This window comes from Protopterus annectens, chromosome 5.part1 (genome assembly GCF_019279795.1).
Source record: "Protopterus annectens isolate FY-2018-M chromosome 5.part1, PAN1.0, whole genome shotgun sequence".
Classification (NCBI taxonomy): Eukaryota; Metazoa; Chordata; order Ceratodontiformes; family Protopteridae; genus Protopterus; species Protopterus annectens.
This window is the reverse complement of record NC_056736.1, coordinates 448,687,276-448,710,077: the sequence shown is the minus strand read 5'-3', so window position 1 is coordinate 448,710,077 and position 22,802 is coordinate 448,687,276. Positions and strand designations below refer to the sequence as shown.

At 42.9% G+C, this 22,802-nt stretch overlaps 1 protein-coding gene across 1 annotated transcript in view; it reads right to left on the bottom strand.

Moving 5' to 3' along the window:
* The window catches only part of NUP98 (nucleoporin 98 and 96 precursor), a 1,998,548-nt gene that overhangs the window by 705,350 nt on the left and 1,270,396 nt on the right, over positions 1-22,802 (bottom strand). The window lies entirely within an intron of this gene.

Below are 22,802 nucleotides of genomic sequence, written 5' to 3'. Positions count from 1 at the left end.
AAGCTTGACATTGAGCAGGTGGCCGTCTCTCTGAGACAAGAGGTGTGGAATCAAGGGTAAAGGCCATGGAGGCTTCTTTACTAGACTCCTCAGTAATGGGTACCAGTGCTGCCGAGGCCAATCTGGAGCTATTAAAATCATCCTTGGCTTGTCTTGTCTGACCTTTAGAAGCACCTTTGGAAGAAGAGGCAGAGGTGGAAACGCATACACATGAAGATTTTTCCAACTGAAAGAAAGAGCATCCACTTTCCAAGCTGTGTGATGTAACCTCTTTGTGCAAAACTTTGGCAGCTGGTGGTTTAGTGGAGAAGCGAACAGATCTATGTCTGGAGTTCCCCAGGACACTGTCAACCTTTGAAATACATGAAGATCCAGTTTCCACTGTGGGGATCCATGATTTGTCTGCTTAACACATCTGCTAAGGAGTTCTGTGCTCCGCAGAAACCTTGCCTGAAGAGTTAGTTGCAAGCTGAGCAGTCTCCCATAAAATCATTGCTTGCCTGCACAATGGGTAAGAATGTGTTCCCCTTGTTTGTTGATGTACCACATGACAGTTGTGTTGTCTGTTAGAATCAACACCTGCCCTGGAAGAAGTAACTCCTTGAAAGCCAGTAATGCAAATTGGACTGCTAACATCTCCTTCATGTTGATATGTAGATGCTGTAGTCTGGCAGGCCACTTGTCTTGTATCCACTTTCCATTTAGATGAGCTCCCCAAGCAATGTCTGAGGCATCTGTCGTTAGAATCTGACTCGCCTCTGGCCGGGTCACAGAGAGTCCCTTGTTTAGGTGACATTCCTGAGCCCACCACAAAAATTCCTTTTGAATGCAAGGTATTATTTGAATGACAGTGTCCAAATCCTGGCAGTGCTGTGTCCATACATTTTTTAGATACCATTGTAGCTTCCTCATATGCAGTTTGAAATTGGGAAGCACCAGAATACAAGATGCCATGAACCCTAAGGCTTGTAGGACTGTCCTTGCAGTCAGCCCGGACTGAAGAGATAGCTGATGGAAGTAACTGGAAAGATTCTTTTGTTTGTCCGGGGTTAAAAAGGCCATCTGGGCTGCTGTATTCAGTCTCACACCCAGAAAGCACATGTCTTGAGAGGGTACTAGACTGGACTTTATTTCGTTCACAGAATACCCTAGGCATCTTAGCACTGCTATGACATATTCCAGATGCTGTAGAAGGTCTTCCTTTTCTTGAGCCAGAATCAGGCAGTCGTCCAAGTAAGGATAGATTTGAATTCCTTTTAGCCTGAAGTAAGCTATCACTGGAGCCAGAACCTTTGTGAATACTCTGGGCAGTAGATAAGCCAAAGGGCAATGCAGAGAACTGATAATGAGAATTTCCAGCTCGAAACGCAGATACTTCCTGCAACACAGTCTTATAGGCACATGAAGGTAAGCTTCCTTGAGATCTAAAGTTACCATCCAATGATCTTTGCCCAGCAGAGGTAAAAGCTGTTGTAACGTCAACATCTTGAACTTGGGAATGTCCAGATAAGTGTTGAGGATAGATAAATCCAAAATTGGTCTCCACGTGTTCCCCTTCTTTGGTACTAGGAACAGGCGAGAATAAAATCCTAGGCCCCTTTCTGGTATAGGGACTGGCTGAATGGCCCCTATTTGGAGTAACAGAGAAATTTGCTTGTGAGCCTCTTCCTTTGTGGAGGAGGAACGTCTGGCATGCCTTTGAAAGGGGCAATGTGTGGAAATAAAACCTGTAACCGTGGTGAATGATATCCAACACCCATCTGTCTTGAGTGATTAAATCCCAATTTTCTTTGAAAAGAGACAGTCTTCCTCCCAAAGGAGCTACCAGACGAGAATCTACTGGCAGCTGAAAAGGCAGGTCATTGGGTCTGTTTACGAAAGGACTGACGCCTGCCCTCAGCAGAAGTCTGAGCAGGTGAACTGCCTGTCCTAGGCCTAAAAGAAGCTTGAGCTCAGCCCCTACCACGTCTAGACCTACGCCTAGACTGGGAATCAAAAGCAGGATATGTCCATCCCTTAGTAGGCCAATTTCTACTAAACTTTGGTGGCTGCACCTGCAAAAATCTTTAACAGTTTGCATAGACTTAGCTTTGTCCTCCATTTTCTTTAAAACTGCTTCCACAGGCGAACCAAATAACACATCAGACTGTAAAGGAGCATCCAAAATCCTAGTCTTAACATGCTCTGCTAAATTCTGATCCCTCAACCAGGCATGCCTGAAGAACAGAACTAGTGGCAGCCACCCTCGAGGAGGCCTGCACAGCATCAAAACCACATTGCAAAGAATGCTTACCCACTTGTTCAGACACATGAACTAAATCCAGCAACTCTTTACACTCTATACCTTCCGCCAAAGCATCCACCTTAGATTTCAATTGTGAAAGGAGATAATTTTGATATTTTAGCATGTGAAACTGACAATTCAACGCCTCATGGCTAGAGTGGAAGAAGTATACACTTTCTTTCCCCACCTATCCAAAGCCCTTGCCTCTATCAGTGGGAACAGGATTTTAACCACAGAGGCCTTAACACCTTTAGGCCCCTGAGAAACAGTTTCTGGGTCCGCCCTAGGACTCCTAAACAAATACTTATGAGCTTCGGGCACCCTATAGTACCTATCAGGTTTAACAGGAGCAGGAGGCAAAGAGTCAGGGTTCAGGGAAGCCTCTGCAAAACATCTTCCACCACATTCAACACAGGAGGTATAGCTACGGGCCTATGTTGCGGTAACCATAAGAATTCCCTAAGCCTTTTCCTGGAATCAGAGTAATCTTGGCCTTCCCATTTAAAGTGTTCCCTCATGGAATGCAAAGTCTCTGAAAATGAGAAATCCTCAGGAGGAGAAGCTGTAGGTGTGGAATCATCCACATCAGAATCAGAATAAGGAGGAAACTCCTGCAAGTCTTCCGCAGAAGACTCCGAAGCCTCTGAATACTGTTCCAAACTCTCAAACTCAGGTTCCAACCTAGGCCTCTTATCAGGAGGAGGCAACGAGCCTCTAATCATAGTAATTAAATCTTCTGCCATTTTAAGCATATGTTTCTTAGGCACAGAACCTGAGGTGCTAGGAGAAGCCCCCACTGAAGCTGAACTTGGCCTACCTCTCAAAGAAGTTTTGGAAACAGTAGGAGAAGCTCTAACTATCTTGGGAAGAGAGGGAAGAACAGTTACCTGAGAAGCCCCCTCAGCCTGGCCTACCTCCTGAGAGGGCACATCCTGTAACAGTAAAGTCTCTGCCTGAGACTCCAAAGAAACTCCTGGCAAAACCTCTGGCTCCACTGAGCCTTCTAAAGAACCGACGTCCGGGACTGCCGGTTCATCAACCCTAGGCTTTGCTGTTTTATCTTTGCGCTTTTTGACGAAGCGGCCGGAGCATCCGACGGCATTTTGTAATTGCAACGCTTCCCAAACACTAACCTGGCACAGTCTAACCTTCTCTTAATAGTGCGTTTGTTAAATCTAGCACAAGAGCGGCAACCAACAACGTCGTGCTCAGGCCCTAAACAAGGTATACACAGAGTATGGTAATCCCTATGAGGTATCTGCTTCCCACAAGAAATACAGTTATTCACTTTTTCTGACATCCGTTAAATACTGAGGCAAGAAAAACCAAAATGTTCTAACGGGTACTTAGCCAACTTTGATTCGGTCTGAAACTCCGACTTCGGAAATATTTCAGAACGCCAACCTGCACTCGCAAAACTGCTTCTGCATCGGACCATGCGGCAAAAAAGACTGAGGATATGACGTCGGTCATGCGCATTAGTACCCTGACGTCAGTCTAATGTGCCTTGACCGACGTCAGCCATATACTTTGGTATTCGGGCCGACTGGACAGCGGACTACCCAATGGTTAGGACTGCAGCAATGTGGAATGAAGAACATCAATAACTGACCAGATTTTCTAAAGGCTTTAGTACGGTGCAAATAAACTCTCAAATGCCTATGCACATCCAAACAATGTAGAAAGTATATTCGCCTTTTTTTTGAGAAATTGGGAAAAAACACAAGACAGATGAATAAATCCAAACGGAGTGCAGTAAGCCAACTGACGGAGCTCATAGACCTGCTCACTCCTCTCTGCCATGCCTTACTTCCTAGTCGAAGCAATGGGTGCTTAACAGACAATGGAACCGAAGGGTTTACAGGACATCACCACAAACGTAAAAGGGAGCTTATGGGCGAAAATGGAGACGCCGGCGACCTTTTAGACCCGAATGGGACTTTGTTTAATCCAGTAGTAACACCAAGGATTTTTGGGGCTGGAGTGGAGGGAGACTAGCAGAAAAAGGATTTGTTTGCTGAATTAGGTGCCAGACCTAAAACGCTGAGTTCCATGGTAGCGCCTAAAGGTACTGTAAAAACTAACACAAAAACTACCAATGAATGGTTAAAGAAAGACTTTTATTTTAAAATGGATAAAAATGTTTTTTGTGGGCAAACTAATGGAGATTCATATGTTGTGAAGCTGGATAAGTTAAACAAATTGATGACTAAATATAGAATCTGTAGTATTGAAAATGCATATTTAAGAGAATGTTTAAATAAGGAAATAGTTCCAAAGGGACTTAGGGTATATAAATACCCAAATAATGTTCAAGTGGGTTCTGAATTTCATGAAAGTCTTTTAAAAGTGTTTAATAATTGTGGATTGGAAATAGTTAAACTTAGGAAAATGATAGAAAGCAAGATATTTTGGGTAAGGAAATAGATGAATTAGATACCTGTATTAAGGAAGACCTGATACATGGCATTAAAGAAGAAAGTGACAAATATTTTAAAATGAGAAATGATATTGATACTAAATGCGATGAGGTTATTCAACGTAAAATGGGTAAGCTTAATAGAGATATACAAGAATATGAAAGTAAAACCAGTTACCCAAAACCACCACATTCTAAATGGGGTCCATATGGTACAGATAATAAATGGAAGAATGAAAACAACAAGATTAATATATGGAATGAAGTGGAATATGATATGGAATTCCCTCCGTTGGTAGAGAAGGAACAGGGTTATTATCAACAACAAGCAAAGAGAGGAAATTTTCATATGGGGGGGGAGGGGGAGATATTAGATGGTAATACCCCTTTCTCCACAGAAATATATGGTACATATGATGATGATATAGTGGATAATGTCAAAAATACGTACCAGGGGTTTTCCATTTACAATTTTAGTAACTTGCCACTTACTAAAGTGCATTTTGGTTTACTTAGTAAAGGGTTAAAATTTATACCCTTTAATAAAGGTGATCTAACTAGGACCTTACTCAACATCAAATTATTTGTAAGAAAAATTAATTTGGAAGTTTTAGCCTCTAGAAATAATTTCAAGAAAAATAAGAAGATGGATTTGGTATTAGCAAGGAAATCCACCTTTAATCCACCCCTATTACCGCAGTTAAGGAATTTTGAAGCAATATTAGAAAATGAAGTTAGAAAATCACAGGATCAAAATAGAAATAAACATATTTTTAATCTTAGTAAAGATGAAAACGATGTATTGAATAAGTTAAGAAATAACCCTCAAGTAAGAATTATGAAACCAGACAAGGGAGGGGGAATAGTTATTATGGACAATATATTGTATGAGGGAAAAATGAATTCAATATTGAGGGATGAAAAGAAATATATAGTTGTTTCCAGAAATGAAGTGAATGTGGCTTACCAACACATAGATATGATGTTACAAGATTACATGTGTGAAAATGTAATAGACAATAGTATTTTTAAATTTTTATATGTAAGTAAGCCTAGGATAGCAACTATTTTTGGCATTCCCAAAATCCATAAAAACTTGATTGACCCACCCCTTAGGCCTATTGTGTCTGTGGAGGGTTCTAAAACTTTACCATTGGCAAAATATGTGGATTTGAAAACGAAGCACATATGGGCAAACAATAAAACCATTCTAAAAGACTCTTGGGATTTCCTAAAGGAACTTACACCTGATCTGTACAGAGATGAATTATTGTTTATTACTATAGATATAGTAGATTTATTCTCAAGTATCCCACATTGTAAGGGCATGGAAATGTTTGAAGAAAGTGTTTTCCTAGACAAAGTATTGACACAGAATGAAAAAATAGTAACTGTAGCACTCATGGAGACTATATTGAAATATAACTTTCTTTTATTTGATGGTGAATATTTTCAGCAAAAACAAGGTGTCTCCATGGGGGCAGCATGCGCACCTACATATGCTAACAGTGTTATCAAAATGGGAAGAGAAATTCATTACAAATTCTACATTTCAAAATTGTTGGATATTATATCGAAGATTTTTAGATGACATAGGCATCTTATGGACTGGGGGACAAGAAAAATTTTTTAGAATTTATGGAATACTTAAATAAAACTACTAATTTTTTGAGGTTTACATACAATATCAGTACTGATGTGTTACAATATCTTGATGTGGAAGTTTACAAAATTAATCAAAAATATGAAACCAGGGTGTTTAGAAAAGACACCTATGTTAATTCCTTCCTACATTATGAAAGCGCCCATCCCCTACATTGTAAAAGAAATATAGTAAAGGGGCAATTTGTAAGGGGCTCTAGAATGCCTAGTTTAGATGTAGATTTTTTAAAGGAATGTAATAAGTTAGAAAAAATGTTTCTGGATAGAGGGTACCCCAAAATTTTTGTGGAAAAAATAAGAAAGGAAGTAGAAAAAGGTAGGTTGGATAGGTTTAAGCCTATCAAAGGCATGAGGTACAATATTAATATGCAAGAAGAACGTAATAATTATGATAACACATCATGTGTGTTTCAAAAAAGCTTGGTGATAGAATATAATATTCCTCTAATTGTAATGTGAGGGACATATTGCAGAGAGAGTGGAATAAATTATTGTCACTTACTGATATTGAGGAAATAACAAAGATAAGCGCAAAAGTAATATATAAAAATTCTCAAAGTATAAGGAATATGATGGAAAGGACAGGATTTAATCCAACATTAGAAAGTAATAGAAGGACAGGAACATTTAAATGTGGAAGATGTAATCAATGCCCGTATATAATGAATAAAGGGGAAATTTACTTGGAAAGCAGGAAGAGGTGGATTAAAAGTAGGGGGCCTTTATGGTTGTGATAGTAGAGGGGTAGTATACCTTGTAATATGCCAAAAATGTCAGTCATTCTATGTAGGTAAAACAGAAAGAGCATTAAGGAAAAGAATATATGAGCATTAATAAAGCAAAAGAAACTAATGCACTTTATAAACATTCTAGGGGCTGTATGGGATTTATTTTTCATTTTTTTGTACTAGAACAGATTAAGCAGGATATTAGAGGGAGTCCATGGGAAGACATTTTAGAGAGCAAAGAATTATGGTGGCAAGTTAACTTAGATGCGGGGAAAAAAACAGGTCTCAATGATTTTTTAACCATATTACCATTGGAAATTAAGAGCTAATAAAATATAATGGTCGCTTTCATAATGTAGGAAGGAATTAACATAGGTGTCTTTTATGAATTTTTAAACAAGTTTTAACACAAGTTTTTAATATATATAGTAATTTATTTAATTATTTATATATATTAAATTATGGTAAGGTATATGTGTATATTTATGTTTTGATTAAGTTTTAACTATTATTGAATAGTATATTAAAGTATGAATAAATTATATGTTTTTATTTATTTATTAATATTCATGAACCCTGAATGTATTTTGGTTAGCCCATTTAAATGTATTTAAAGTGATTTTATTGGTTAATTAACATTAATTAATGTATTTAAAGGTTCAATGGTTTGGAAAGTATGTATCTGATGAAGTCCAAGTGCAAAGGACGAAAACGCATACTGAATTTGTTTGTGTAAAAGCGTTAATGCTTTATGGATGTTTTTCATTAAATTGAGCGAATTCACGCTTTTGGGTTTCTTGTTTTTGGCTTACTGCACTCAGTTTGGATTTATTGGTACTTTTGAGTGCTTTTCATCACTTTGGCATTACAAGACAGATGAACACAACTGTTAAGATTCTCAGAAGCTACTTTAGGCAGAAAAAGACTACTACAGAGAGACCCCATCTTTGTAGAACATCATATAAGGAGGAGAAAAAATCAAGAGCTTGCATCTCCAAAATCCTCCTTGCCTTAGTAACAGCCACCAAAATACAGGGATTTCCAAGACTGAAGCTTGAAGTCAGAAGTAGCTGAAGGTTCAAAATGGAGGGCCTGCAAGGACCTGCAAAACAAGTGGCAAATCCGAGGAAGGAACCAGATCCCAAACTGCAGGATGCAGAAAAAAGGTACCTTTGAAAAATGCCTTGGAAATCTTGACAGAACCCAGGGGAACACCTGTCCCTGCCAACATGAAAATTAGAGAAGGCTGCCAGCTGTCCCTTAATGGTAGAAAAACTAAAACCTGACAAAGAACTCAGCAGTAAAATCCAAAACTGATTCTACAGTAGCAGTAGAAGGGTCAAGTCCACAAAACTCTGCCCAAAGAACAAAACATCTACATTTACTGGAGTACACTACTTTACTAGTCTGCTTTTGTGAGGAACACAAGATGTGAACTACAGCCTGTAAAAAGTACAGTTGTGTACACTTGTAGATGTTCGTGTGTATTCACTGTTGCAGTCATTACATTTGGGTAATCTGCTGGCAGGCTGCCCTCAGTCGGCCTGAATTCCAGTGTCTTGGGTCCTGCATCGGTTGCAGTCTCCTCTTCCTTGACGTCAGGTAGTCAAGGGTATAAAACAGGCAGCCAACGCCATTTTCTTTAGTTTTTCTTGCCCCGGATGTCAGGTGCCCCCCAAATGGGTAGCAAAAATATATATAAACTATATATACATGCAACAATATAAACTTTACCTACTACAAGCAAATACACCTCATAGGCTGTAGAAAATAGTGAAGGAAAGAGAAAATCCAGAATAAAAGGGGGATGGCGGGCGGGTAACCTGGACTGCAGCAGTGAATACACTCGAACATCTACATTTATGGTAAGTGTACACAACTGTACTATGTTCTTCGCGTTTCACTGTTGCAGTCATTACATTGGGGTAGAATCTCAAAGCTATGGATGGGAGGCTGGAGCTAAACTGCATTAGGGGCGGCTATAAGGCCCTGCAGAACGGCAGTGGCAAATCCTGCCCTGGACAGAGTAGAGAGGCAAATGATAATGCTTTGTAAGTGTGAACAGAACTCCAAGTAGCAGCCTCTAGAATGTCTTTGGTTGGTACCCCTCTGAGAAAAGCTGCTGATGAAGCCGCAGCCCTGGCGGAATGAGACCTAATGCCCTTTGGCACCGGTTTACCAATGTGTAAGTAGCAGAAAAGAATGTAGTGGCTTATCCAGTTTGAAATAGCCTTTCCCTCTGAACCTGCAGCAAATGTCATTAGTAACTGCTCAGTTTTTCTTAGAGCTTTTGTCCTGCTCAAGTAGAATCTTAGTTGTCTGTGTACGTCCAAGGAATGCAGAATCCGCTCCCCCTTGTTCTGCGGATTTGGATAAAAAGTTTGCAGAGGAATAGTTTGGTTAAGAGCCACACTGGAAACCACCTTAGGCATAAATGAAGGGTTGGTCCTGAGGGACACCCTCTCTGGGTAAAATATGATAAAAGGCTCCACAGCCATGAGGGCCTGTAGCTCCAAGACCCTTCTTGCTGATGTAATTGCCAGGAGCAAAGCGGTTTTCCATGATAAGAACTTTAGATCTGCTGTAGCAGCTGGTTCAAATGGAGGCAGGGTGAGCTTTTCCAACACATAATTGAGGTCCCATGCAGGAATTGGTGATCTTCTGGGAGGCCTTGATTTTTAGCCCCTCTAAAATACTGCTTTAGCAAAGCATGAGAAAAGATTGGTGGCTCTGTGTTGTAATGAGCCGAGATGGCAGAGGCATGGATTTTTATTTATGAAAAAGATAGGCCTTTGTCAGGCATCTCAATCAAGTATTGTAAAATCCGAGGAATATTTGGCTCTGCTGTGTCAATTTCCTTGTGCTTGGTTCCAAACACAGAATCTCTTCCATTTATCAGCATAAGATTTTCTAGTACTAGACCTTCTGGCTTCCAAAATGACATCCATCACATCTTTACTGAGAGGTGTTGTTTGAATAACTACATGATCAGCCATGCTGCCAGGTTCAGTGTTTAGAGCTGATTGTGCAGGATCTGATTGTTTTGCTTAGACAGTAAGTGAAGTATTTGAGGCAAGTACCAAGCTGGGAATTGAGACATATTCCTTGGGATTGGGTACCAGTATTGGCGGGGCCAGTCCGGGGCAATTAGGATCATCTTTGTTTTTTCTTGTCTGACCTTTAGTACGACCTTGGGAAAAAGAGGCAGAGGAGGAAAGACAAACTGATAGGTTTATCCAACTGAAGAATAGGGCATCCACTTTCCATGCTTGTCTGTGATACGTCCTTGTGCAGAATTTGTCCAGTTGATAATTCCGAGGAGAGGCAAATAGGTCTATGTCCGGGCTCCCCCATTTCTTTATCATGCTGAAGACTTGTGGATCTAGTTTCCACTCATGAGGGTCCATAAGGTTTCTGCTTAAGTCGTCTGCCAGAGTATTTTGCTTTCCTGGCAGGAATTGAGCTTGAAGATGTACTTGGTAAGTCAAGGCTGTGTCCTACAGTGCCATGGCTAGTCTGCAAAGGGGGTACGAGTGTGTGCCCCCCTGCTTGTTTATGTACCGCATAACCGTGGTGTTGTCAGTCTTTCTCAGTAGTTGTCCTGGATGAAGCAAGTCCTTGAAGGCTGTCAGGGTGTTTTGAACACCTAACATCTCTTTTTGGTTGATATGCAGATGCATTTGTTTTGGAGTCCATATGCCCTGAATGCATCTTCCCGCCAGGTGGGCCCCCCATGCATAGTCTGATGTGCCTGCTAAGGTTTGGCCGGCAGGGGGTAGAGTGAAAGCCTGTCCCATGTTTTGGTGACATGCCTTTGCCCACCAAAGAAACTCCTGTTGTAGGCAGGGAATGAGAGGAATCATTGTTTCCAGACTGTGACAATGCTGACTCCATAAACTTTTTAGGTACCACTGTAATTTCCTCATATGCAGTCTTGCATATGGAATCAGTAGAATGCAGGATGCCATGAACCCCAAAGCCTGCAGAGTTTGTCTTGTAGATAACTGTGTTTTTGTTGGCATCTGTTTGAAGTAAATAGTCAGTTGCCTTTATTTGTCTGGCGTGAGGAAAGCCATCTGGGCAGTTGTATTCAAGCTTGCATCCAGGAATGTTATCTTTTGAGAGGATACCAGCTGTGATTTCTTTTCGTTTGTGTACCCTAGGCATGTTAGAAGCCTTTTCACAAACGCCAGATGCTGAAGAAGAATGTCCTCTGTTCTCTGCTTGAATGAGCAAGAAGATTTGTATACTTCTGTCTGCAAAATGCAATTACTGGTGCCATGCACTTTGTAAAGACCCTGGGCAGAGTAGATAAGCCAAAGGGCAGTGCAGAGAATTGATAATGCATAAAGCTAGCCTTGAAATGGGGGCATCTTCTGCACGATTCCCTTATTGGGATATGCAGGTATGCCTCTAAGTCTAATGTCACCAGCCAAGCGTTCTTGCCCAGCATGGGCAGAAGCTGCTGCAGAGTTAGCATTTTGAATTTTGGAATGTCCAGGAATGTGTTCAAAATTGATAAATCCAGTATTGGGCGCCAGGCCTGGTCTTTTCTGGGTACCAAGAACAGTCCTGAATAAAACCCTTGTCCTTTTTCCTGTTCTGGTACTGGCTGAATAGCCCCCATATCCATGGGGGACGTAACTTGTTTCTGTGCCTCTGCCCATTGATTTTTTGGCAGATCTGGCCAACCGTTTGCACTTGGCAGAGTGTGGAAGTGGAATCTGCATCCCTGAGATACTATGTATGACACCCACTTGTCCTGGGTTAACTGCCAATTTTGAGCATAAAGTGCTAATTTTCCCCCTAAGGGTGCTGCCAAAAGATAAGTGCTTGGTGATGGCAGGGGGAAGTCATTGAGACTGTTTACTGTAGAGTTGCGCTTTTTTTCCCCCAGATTTGGAGGTAGAAGCACCCCATTGCTTTAACCTGTAAGGATCCTGTGAATGGTATCTAGAACCTTTAGGGTGCCTGGATTTGCCCCGTGGAGCTCTGTTGGACACAGGAAAGGACCAATTTTTTGTAGGCCAGTGTCTACTGAATCTTGATGGCTGCACTTGTAAGAAGTCTTTTACAGTTTGCATAGACTTAGCTTAGTCTTCCATTTTCTTTAAAACCTCTTCTGCCTTAATACCAAACAGAGTATCATGCTGTAAAGGTGCATCCAGCAATTTAGCTTTAACATGATCAGGCAAATTTTGCTCTGTTAGCCAGGCATGCCCCTCCTAATCACAGATCCAGTAACTGCCGCCCTGCAGGAGGCCCCTAAGGAATCAAAACCACATTGCAAAGTATGCTTTCCAACTTGTTTTGCAGCATGTAATAATTCCTGCAATTCTTTATTTTCTGCACATTCAGAAATCATCATTTTCTGTTTCAGTAATCCCATAACATGTTGTTGATACTTGAGCATATGAAACTGGCAGTTTAAGGCCCTAATTGCCAAGGTTGCAGATGTATAAACCTTCTTTCCCCATCTATCCAGTGCCCTGGAATCTCTGTTAGAGGGGGTAGGATTTTTTGCTGTTGAGGCCTTAACACCTTTTGGACCCTGTGAAATAGTTTCAGGGTCCGCAGCAGGGTTTCTAAATAAAAATTTGTCAGTCAGGAACCCTGTAATATCTGTCTGGCTTGCTAGGAGCCAGAGGTAAGGAGTCTGGAGCCAAGCTAGACTCCGAAAACACATCATCCACAATGTCTAAAACAGGAGGTATGGCTAAAGGCCTATGCTGAAAGAGAAGGAAATCCCTAAGCCTCTTTTTTTTGATTCTGAGAAATCTTGACCCTCCCAGTGAAAATGCTCCCTCAAAGTATGCAAGGTTTCTCCAAAAGAATAATCTTCAGGAGGAGATGCAGATGGAATAGATTCCTCTGCATCAGAATCCTCATAGGGTGGTATAGACAATTCCTGATCAGAAGAAATAGAAACCTGATCTGAAGATTCATAATCAGTGTCTTGCCTAGGCCTCTTATCAGGAGGGGGTTGGGAAACACTGATCAAGGTAATTAGGTCTTCAGCCATTTTGATCATCTGCTTTTTGGGCCTAGAGGCCTGTGCACATGGCTCATGCATCGTTTTTTTAGCTTTAGAAGTTGCTTTTGTCTTTGATTTTGAAGCTGGCGTCGGTTTTATATAAAAATCCTGTGGCCTGAATACACCCTCAGAAGCCGGTGCCTGCTCAGTGGCTCCAGACCCAACCAAGGGAGAGACATCCGCGGGTACAATACTTTGAGAATCTCACAGCGTGCCGGACTCCACATGGGTCTTGGTAGAGGCCTGCGACTCGAAAGTAACGGGTATCAGGGGCTGCGAATGCACCTCACTGAGTACCGGTGACTGGCTTAGGAGAAGCTCCGTCGGTTTTGGACCTAGATGGTCGGTCTGTCCTTTTCTTTGCATTTTTTGTGAACTCCGGTAGTCGGATTGCTATACGACATTTCAGGATAGTTAAATCTGTTTCCAAAATATTTTGAAGCAAAGATATACAGACGCTTAACAGTGCGTTGGTTAAATCTAGCACAAAAACGACAGCAAGGCATGTTATAATCATGGCCTAGGCAAGGAATACAGTATAAATGGAAATCCTTATGAGGTATTTGCTTCCAAGTAATGCAATTATTAAATTTTACTGACATCGGTATGGAGCAAGAAAACATTTCCCCAATGGGGTACTTAGCTTTAGTGAAGACTTTGGTTCTGAAACTCGAATTCGAAAATTTCAGGAGTCGGCCAACAGGCACTTGCGAACTGCTTCTGCTTCGGGCACCGCGCGGCAACAAAGACTAAAGAAAATGGCGTCGGCTGCATGTTTTATACCCCTGACAACCTGACGTCATGGAAGAGACAGCAACCGACGCAGGACCCAAGACTTTGGAATTCAGGCAGACTGAGGGCAACCTGCCAGCAGATTACCCAAACGTAAATGACTGCAACAGAGAAACACGAAGAAATCCTTAGGATTACTTCCCATTAAGGGAACTGGCGAAACCATGCAGTTAACATGGGGGACTGAAGATTGGGGGGATCCAGACCCACTGGACGACAAATGAGATTTGGAATGGAATCCATTATCCTACGGAGGTACATCAGAAGAGGCCAAAGGAAGGGAATACACACCTGACAAGGCCAAAAAGGTACTATGAAGATCACAGCTGCTCTGCAATGGGCTACCAACTGAAGACATTTTGCAATAAAATGAACTGGGGAATAAGTGTAAACAAGTCCCTGGGGCCAAGCAAACACCAGTGTCTCCCTGGGTGAATGTTTCAGACAGGGAACTAAAGTTTAATACCTACTGCAATTGGTGTTGAACAGGGAGGCAAACAGGTTGTAACACTGAGTGCTCCAGCACTGATTAAGCCACTCCTCTTGGATTTCAAAACCACTTGTGGGGAAGCAAAATGGTCCTGCCGAGATTGTCAGCCTGAATGTTGATTTCCCCAGGATATGCGCTGCTACCAGAAACCCCTGAGAAGCAATCGCCCATTGCCAAATCCTCAAGGCCTCTCAACAAACAGGACTCGAATGTGTTCTCCCCTTCTTATTGAGATACCAGACACAATGTCCATCCATCATGCAATCACACTGCTGGGAAGGGTGTCATGAAAAGCATGCAACACAAGGACCACTATTCTCAACCCCAGAGCACACTGACGTAAATGTTGGCTTCTGCATAAACCATGATGCCGGAACAGTCGTCCCTTCGAAATGCACCACCCCACCACAGAAGAGATGCGTCAGTGGTGACCATGGCCAAGGGAACTGGAAGAACACATGGTCGCCTGTTGGTTAAAGGAGACTGCAACCACCAATGAATCTAGTCATGTCACAGCTTCGTCAATCATACTGGAAAATTCACCAGATGGGTTAGGAAGAGATCACTTTATAGCCAGAGTCCACTGAAAATCCTCATATGATATCTGGCTAAAGGGATCAACTGTATGGATGCTGCCACATAACCTAAGAGTTTCATAACTGTGTCAGCTGGAGGCTTTGAGGTTGCAAGCACTGACAAGGCCTGAGCATGAAGGTTGATCACTCTTGGAGCTGTGAAACCTGGCAATCTCACTGCTACCAAGTGGCAACCTATGAACTCTAATACCTGAACAGCCTGTAGGCTTCACTTTGGGTATTTGACTACAATGCTAAGTGGACACAATTGGGGTAAGGTACCCCTTTAGCCCAGAGCAATAATGCCCTTGTGGAGGAGCTAAAGAGCCATTCAACCAAAGTAAGGAAAGGCCTGGAATCCCCCACAGCCAGAGCCAGGTTGTGACCACTGCCATGCACCTGAACACCTGGGGAAATGTAGTGAAACCAAACGGCAAGGCCCTGAACTGACAGTTACTGGCTCAAACACAGAAACCTCCTGGAGCGCCTGTCTATCTTTATACAATAGTAGGCATCCTTGAGGACTATTGAGCACAACCAATTGCCCTTCCTCAGCAGAGGGAAGATGGACTGTACAGTGACTATCCAGAATTTGGTCCGTTTCACAAACAAATTTAGTCTGTTAAATCCAAAATGGGCTTCAAGTCCTTGGTTTTCTTTGGTACCAGAAAACAGACTACAGATCCTTGCTGGTCTAGTGGGACCTCTTGGATGACTTGGTTTGCGAGCAACTTGCGAGTCTCTACTGCTGCCTACAGTCTCTGATGGGGGTGGAACATCTGAGAGAGACTTGTGATGAAAACTTAGGACCTCTATAAAGGGAATAGAGTAGCCTCTGGAAACAACTTAACCATGTGTCAAAGGTGATGACTTCCCAAGTTTCTGGGTGATGAGTCAAGCAAACCCTCCAGAGCAGCACAGTCAGGCAGCCTTCCCGGGTTGTTGAAAGGGCCTGCCAAAGAAAGCCCTGCAGAAACCCTGATTTTACAGACCGCCCCTCCCAGCAGGTGGCTTCCCATTATGACCCCCCCAGCCTTGGTAGGAACTGTTTGAAGGAGCATGCTGAGAAGACTGTTGCGACTTTCTGAAAAAGAGCCATTTACCCCCTCCCCGATTCCTAGGAAAGGTTTACCGAGGGTGGCTAAAGGCATTCCTTATACAGACAGTGTCTTCCTATCCTGCTTGCTTACCAGAGTATCTAACGTTTGGCCACAAAAAGGGAGAGCTGTCAAACAGGGTAATAACAAATGACATTTTAAAGCAATCCACAAATTTATATACTTGTATTCAAGTGTAGTGTCACACGACAATGCCAGAGCCAACCACTAAGGACACTCCAGCAACTTATTCTCCAAAGACACGTCAGACACTAGGTCACTCTGGAGTCTTGTCAAATGCGAAAAGTGTTCTCAATGCAAACGTAGCCAAGGCATAGGAGCACTTCCCTAAGCAATGCAAAGCATGACACTCCCTATTCAGGATATGGATCAAAGAGCTCTCTTCAGAGATCTTCTTGGTAGCAGCTGCCACCACACCGCATCGACAGCCAGACCCTTACTCCAATGTGGTCAATCCTTGGGGATGCAAGAATCTTATTGGGCTTCTTGGAGATAGGCTCCACCATGTCGGGTTCTTTCCACTCCCTCTGGGACACTAGGTCTATAAGCATGTCTAGAGGTGGAACCTTCCAAGGCATGGATGGGCCAACACCAAAGGTCTCCAAAAACAGACTCCTTTGGGGGGGGGGAACTTAAGTGGTCCCGCCTTCCATACTGGGGAAGTAGCTCCAAATAGATCACTAAACAAGGCATTGTGCCGTGGAGACTTAGGGGACCTCTCTCCTTCCTCAAAGTCAGTATCCTCCATGAGAGACTCCTACAGGGAGTCAAGGTGTTTCCTTTTATGCCTCCTCTTCCATGATACCGCACCTTCTGGCAATGCTAGGGGATAGGAAGAATACGCTGGAAGCTCCACCAAAAGAGCAGGACGGAGACCCACTGATACAGGCTTGTCCAGTAGCAGACTAATGACTGGTCGCAGGCCCAGACAAAGGACGAGGAGAAAACCAATCCTTCCCTGAGAGAACATCCTTTCTACAATGAATGCTGAGGTAAGAAGCTGGTCTCCCAGAACTGATGGTCCAGCACCCGAAGGTACCAAAGATGCACCCAAGCCTGAGTCACCTACTCCTAGCCTCAATGTCAACATCAGAACCAAGCTATCAAAAGCCAAAACGTCTAGTGGGAGTGATTAACCTGAACCAGGAATCAACCCTGACAAAATCCAGCTTCGACACCATGGTTTTCCAGGTACAGTTGGCCCAAAGTAGTCAAAGTCAACATGACCAAGGAATGAGTTGAAGCCGAATATGGTCAAGCTGTTGAATCTGACCTGGAGGGTGGGAACATAGCTTCCCTGAAGACATCCGATCCAAAGGGGCTGAGGGAGGAAGCCAGACAGATGGAGCCAAATGTCTGGGAACAGAACTCGAAGGGATGAGGCCTAACTGCTTCTGAATTTGCAAAAAACCTCAACAGCTGCTCCAAGGAAGAAGCTTTAATACTAACCATTGGACCTTAACTCAATGGATGAAGCCACCAACAGGGGCTTGGAGGGCCATTTGGAAGTGGACAAACCCATCTGCTGGATCCGAGCAAGGAAGAGTTGGAAAGTACAGTTGTGTACACTTACCATAAATGTAGATATTCGAGTGTATTCACTGTTGCAGTCATTACATTTGGGTAATCTGCTGGCAAGGTTGCCCTCAGTCGGCCTGTATAACAAAGTCTTGGGTCCTGCATCGGTTGCTGTCTCCTCTTCCATGACGTCAGGTCATCACGGGTATAAAACATGCAGCAGACACCATTTTAATCAGTTTTTCTTGCCCCAGATGTCAGGTGCCCCCCAAATGGGGAGCAAAAATATATATAAACTGTAAATATATAAATGCACCTTGGAAACAAAAAAATTACCTTCAACTAAAAGCAAATACACCACAAAGGCTTTAGAATATAGTGAAGAAAAGAAAAGTTATAGAATGGGGGATGGCGGGTGGGTAACCCGGACTGCAACAGTGAATACACTCAACATCTACATTTATGTTAAGTGTACACAACTGTACTAGGTTTCTCGTGTTTCACTGTTGGTCATTACATTTGAGTAGAATCTCAAAACTATGGATGGAAGGAAGGAACTAAACAGCATTAGGAGCAGCTATAAGGCCCTGCAGGATTGCAGTGGCAAAGCCTGCCCTGGATTTAGAGAAGAGAGGTAAATGATAATGCTTTGTGAACGTATGAACAGAGCTCCAAGTAGCAGTTTTTAGAATGTCTTTGGTTGGGACCCCTCTGAGAAAAGCTGCTGAAGTAGATGCAGCCCTGGTGGAATGGGATCTGATTCCCATGGGCACAGGTTTACCATGGTGCAAATAGCAGAAACGAATGCAGTGGCTTATCCATTTAGAAACAGTCTGCTTTGATATAGCCTTCCCCAATGATCCTGCAGCAAAAGCAACCAGTAGTTGCTCAGACTTTCGTAGAGATTTTGTCCTGTTTAAGTAGAATCTTAGTTGTCTGTGTACATCCAATGAATGCAGAATCCGCTCCCCCTTGTTCTATGGATTTGGGGAAAATGTTGGCAGGTGAATGGTCTGGTTAAGAGCCACACTGGATACCACCTTAGGCATAAAAGGATTGGTCCTGAAGGACACCCTGACCGGGTAAAATAAAGGCTCCACTGCCATGAGAGCCTGTAGCTCATAGGTTAGTACTAAGCTAAATGCCCTTGCGAGCCATTGTAAGCCTAGTCAATTATCCCTTGTGAGACTCAAACCCTTCACCTTGTGCTTGTAAGGCAAACACCTTAATCATTAGGCCACCCTCCCAGGTTCTGAAAGCCTTCTTGCTGAAGTGACAGCCAAAAGAAAAGCTGCCTTCAAAAATAGAAATTTTATATCCGCAGTAGCTGCTGGTTCAAAAGGATGCAGGGTGAGTTTTTCCAGCACAAAACTGAGGTCCCATGCAGGAGTTGGTGTTCTCCTGAGAGGCCTTAAATTTTTGGCCCCTCTGATACACTGTTTAAGCAGTGGATGAGAAAAGAGGGGAGGGCTCTGTGCTGTAATGAGCCAAGATGGCAGAGGCATGGATTTTCATTGAAGAAAAATACAGGCCCTTGTCAAGCATCTCAGTTAAATATTGTAAAATCTGAGGAATATTGGGCTTTGCTGTGTCTATTCCTTGTGCAAGGACAGAATCTCTTCCATTTATCAGCATAAGATTTTCTAGTACTAAGCCTTCTGGCTTCCAAAATGACATCCATCACAGGTTTACTGAGAGATGTGGTTTGAATAATTAGTTGATTAGCCATGCTGCAAGATTCAGGGTTTGGAGCTGAGTGTGCAGAATTTGATAGTTCTGCTGAGACAGTAGGTGAGGTGTTTGAGGCAAGTACCACGGAGGAAGGTGTGACATATTCCTTAGAAGTGGGTACCAGTGCTGGCGAGGCCAGTCCGGAGCAATTCGGATCATTTTTGTTTTTTCCTGTCTGACTTTTAGTAAGACCTTGGAGAGTAGAGACAGAGGGGGAAAGGCATAGTCTGATAGGTTTTTCCAGCTGAAGGATAGAGCATCCACTTTCCATGCTTTTTTGTGATGAGTTCTTGTGCAGAATTTGTCCAACTGATAGTTTTGGGGAGAGGCAAACAGATCTATGCCTGGGCTCCCCCATTTCTGTGTTAACATGCTGAAGATTTGTGGATCCAGTCTCCAATCGTGCGGGTCCATAAGATTTCTGCTTAGGTCGTCTGTCAGAGTATTTTGCTTTCCTGGCAGGAACTGAGCTTGAAGATGTATTTTGGTAATTCAGGGCTGTGTTCCACAAGGCCATGGCTAGTCTGCAAAGGGGGTAGGAATGTGTACTCCCCTGCTTGTTTATGTACCACATAACTGTGGTGTTGTCTGTTTTTATCAGTAGTTGTCCTGGATGAAGTAAATCCTTGAAGGCTGTCAGAGCATTCTGAACAGCTAGCATTTTTTTCTGGTTGATATGCAGATGCATTTGGTTTGGGCTCCATTTGCCCTGAATGCATCTCCTTGCCAGGTGGGCCCCCCAAGCATAGTCTGATGCATCTGCAGTTAGGCTTTGGGTGGTAGGGGGTAGAGTGAATGATAGTCCCTTGTTTTGGTGACATGTCTCTGCCCACCAAAGAAACTCCTGTTGTAGGCAGGGAATGAGAGGAATCATTGTTTCCAGGCTGTGACCATGCTGACTCTATAAACTTTTTAGGTAACATTGAAGTTTCCTCATATGCAGTCTCACATATGGAATTAGTAGAATGCAGGATGCCATGAACCCCAAAGCCTGCACAATTTGTCTTGCAGATAACTGTGTTTTTGTTGCTATTTGTTTGAAGTATGTTGTCAATTGCCTTTGTTTGGCATGAATTCAGCCATCTGGGCAGTTGTTTTCAAGCTTGCACCCAGGAATGTAATTATTGGAGAGGGTACCAGTTGTCATTTCTTTTCGTTTATGGTGTATCCTAGGCATGCTAGAAGCCTTTTTACAAATGACAGATGTTGAAGAAGAGTGTCCTTGTCCTCTGCTTGAATGAGACAATCGTCCAGATAAGGATAAATTTGAATGTTTCCTTGTCTGCAGAATGCAATTACTGGTGCCAGGCACTTGTAAAGACCCTGGGCGCAGTAGATAAGCCAAAGAGCAGTGCAGAAAATTGGTAATGCAAAAAACCTGCTTTGAAGCGGATCTATCTTCTGCAAGATTCCCTTATTGGGATATGCAGGTACGCCTCAAGTCTAGAGTTACTAACCAAGCATTCTTGCCTAGCATAGACAATAGCTGTTGTAAAGTCAGCATTTTGAATTTTGGAATGTCCAGGAACGTGTTCAGAATCGATAACTCCAGTATGGACGCCATGAATTGTCTTCTTGAATAAAATCCTTGTCCTTTTTCCTTTTCTGGTACCGGTTGAATAGCCCCCATATCAATGAGGGACATGACTTGTTTCTGGGCCTCTGCCCACTGGTTTTGTGGCAGATCCAGCCATCCGTTTGGAATTGGCAAAGTATGGAAATGGAATCTGTACCCCTGGGATACTATGTTTAATACCCACTTGTCCTGGGTAATTAACTGCCAATTTTGAGCATGAAGTGCTAATATCCCCCCCAAGGGGGCTGCCAAAAGATAAGTGCTTGGAGATGGTAGAGGAAAGTCATTGAGACTGTTACTGTAAGGTTGTGCTTTGTTTCCTCCAGATTTGGAGGTGGAGGCACCCCATTGCTTTGACCTGTAAGAACCCTGTGATTGATATCTGGAGCCTTTTGAGCGCCTGGGTTTGCCCCGAGTGGCTCTGTTGGACAAAGGAAAGGACCAATTTTTAGTAGGCCACTGCCTACTGAACCTGGGTGGCTGCACTTGCAAGAAATCTTTTATAGTTTGCATAGATTTAGCTTTGTCTTCCATTTTCTTTAAAACCTCTTCTGCCTTACCAAACAGAGTATCATGCTGCACAGGGGCATCCAACAATTTAGCTTTAACATGATCATACAGATTTTGCTCCTTGAGCCAGGCATGCCTTCTAATCACAGATCCAGGAACGGCGACCCTACAAGAGGAATCAAAACCACATTGCAAAGTATGCTTTCCAACCTGTTCTGCTGAATGCAATAAATCCTGTAACTCTATTTTCCACACAATCAGAAATCAACATCATTTTCTGTTTCAGTAAGCCCACAACATGTTGTTGATATTTAAGCATATGAAACTGGCAGTTTAAAGCCCTGATTGCCAACGTTGCAGACTTACAAACCTTCTTACCCCATCTATCCAGCGCCCTGGAATCTCTATCAGAAGGGGTAGGATTTTTGGCTGCAGAAGCCTTAACATCCTTGGGACCCTGAGAAATAGTCTCCGGATCAGCAGCTGGATTTTTGAAAAGAAATTTGTGGGAGTCAGGAACCCTGTAATATATGTCTGGCTTACTAGGAGCCTGAGGCAGGGAATCAGAAGCCATGCTTGATTTCGAGAACACATCAACAATGTAATACAGGAGGTATTGCCAAAGGCATATGCTGAGGAAGAAGGAAATCCCTAAGCCTCTTTTTTGATTCAGAGAAGTCCTGACTCTCCCAGAGAAAATGTTGCTTAAAGTATGCAAAGTCTCTCCAAAAGAGTAATCCTCAGGAGGAGATTCAGATGGGATGGATTGCTCTGCATCAGAATCCTCATAGGGTGGAATAGAAAATTCCTGATCAGAAGAGGAATCAGAAGAAATGGAAATCTGATCTGAAGATTCATAATCAGTGCCTTGCCTAGGCCTCTTAGCAGGGGGGTTGGGAACCCCTGATCAAGGTAATTAAATCCTCAGCCATTTTGATAATCTGTTGTTTAGGCATAGGGGCCTGAGCACATGGCACATGCGCAGTTTTTTTTAGACACAGAAATTGTTTTTGACCTTGGTTTTGTTGCGGGCATCGATTTAATGTAAAAATGTTGAGGCCTGAAAACACCCTCAGAAGCCGGTGCCTGCTCAGCAGCTCCGGACCCATCCAAGGGAGAGAAATCTGCGGGTTCAATACTTTGCGAACCTCACGGCATACCAGACTCCGAATAGGTCTCGGTAGAGGCCTGCGACTCAAAAGTAGTGGGTATCAGGGGATGCGAAAGCACCTCACTAAGTACTGGTGACTGGCTTAGGAGAAGCTTTGTCGTCGGTTTTGGACCTTGATGGTCTGTCTGTCTTTTTCCTTGCATTTTTTGTGAACTCCGGTAGTCGGATTGCTAATAGACAACATTTCAGGGTAG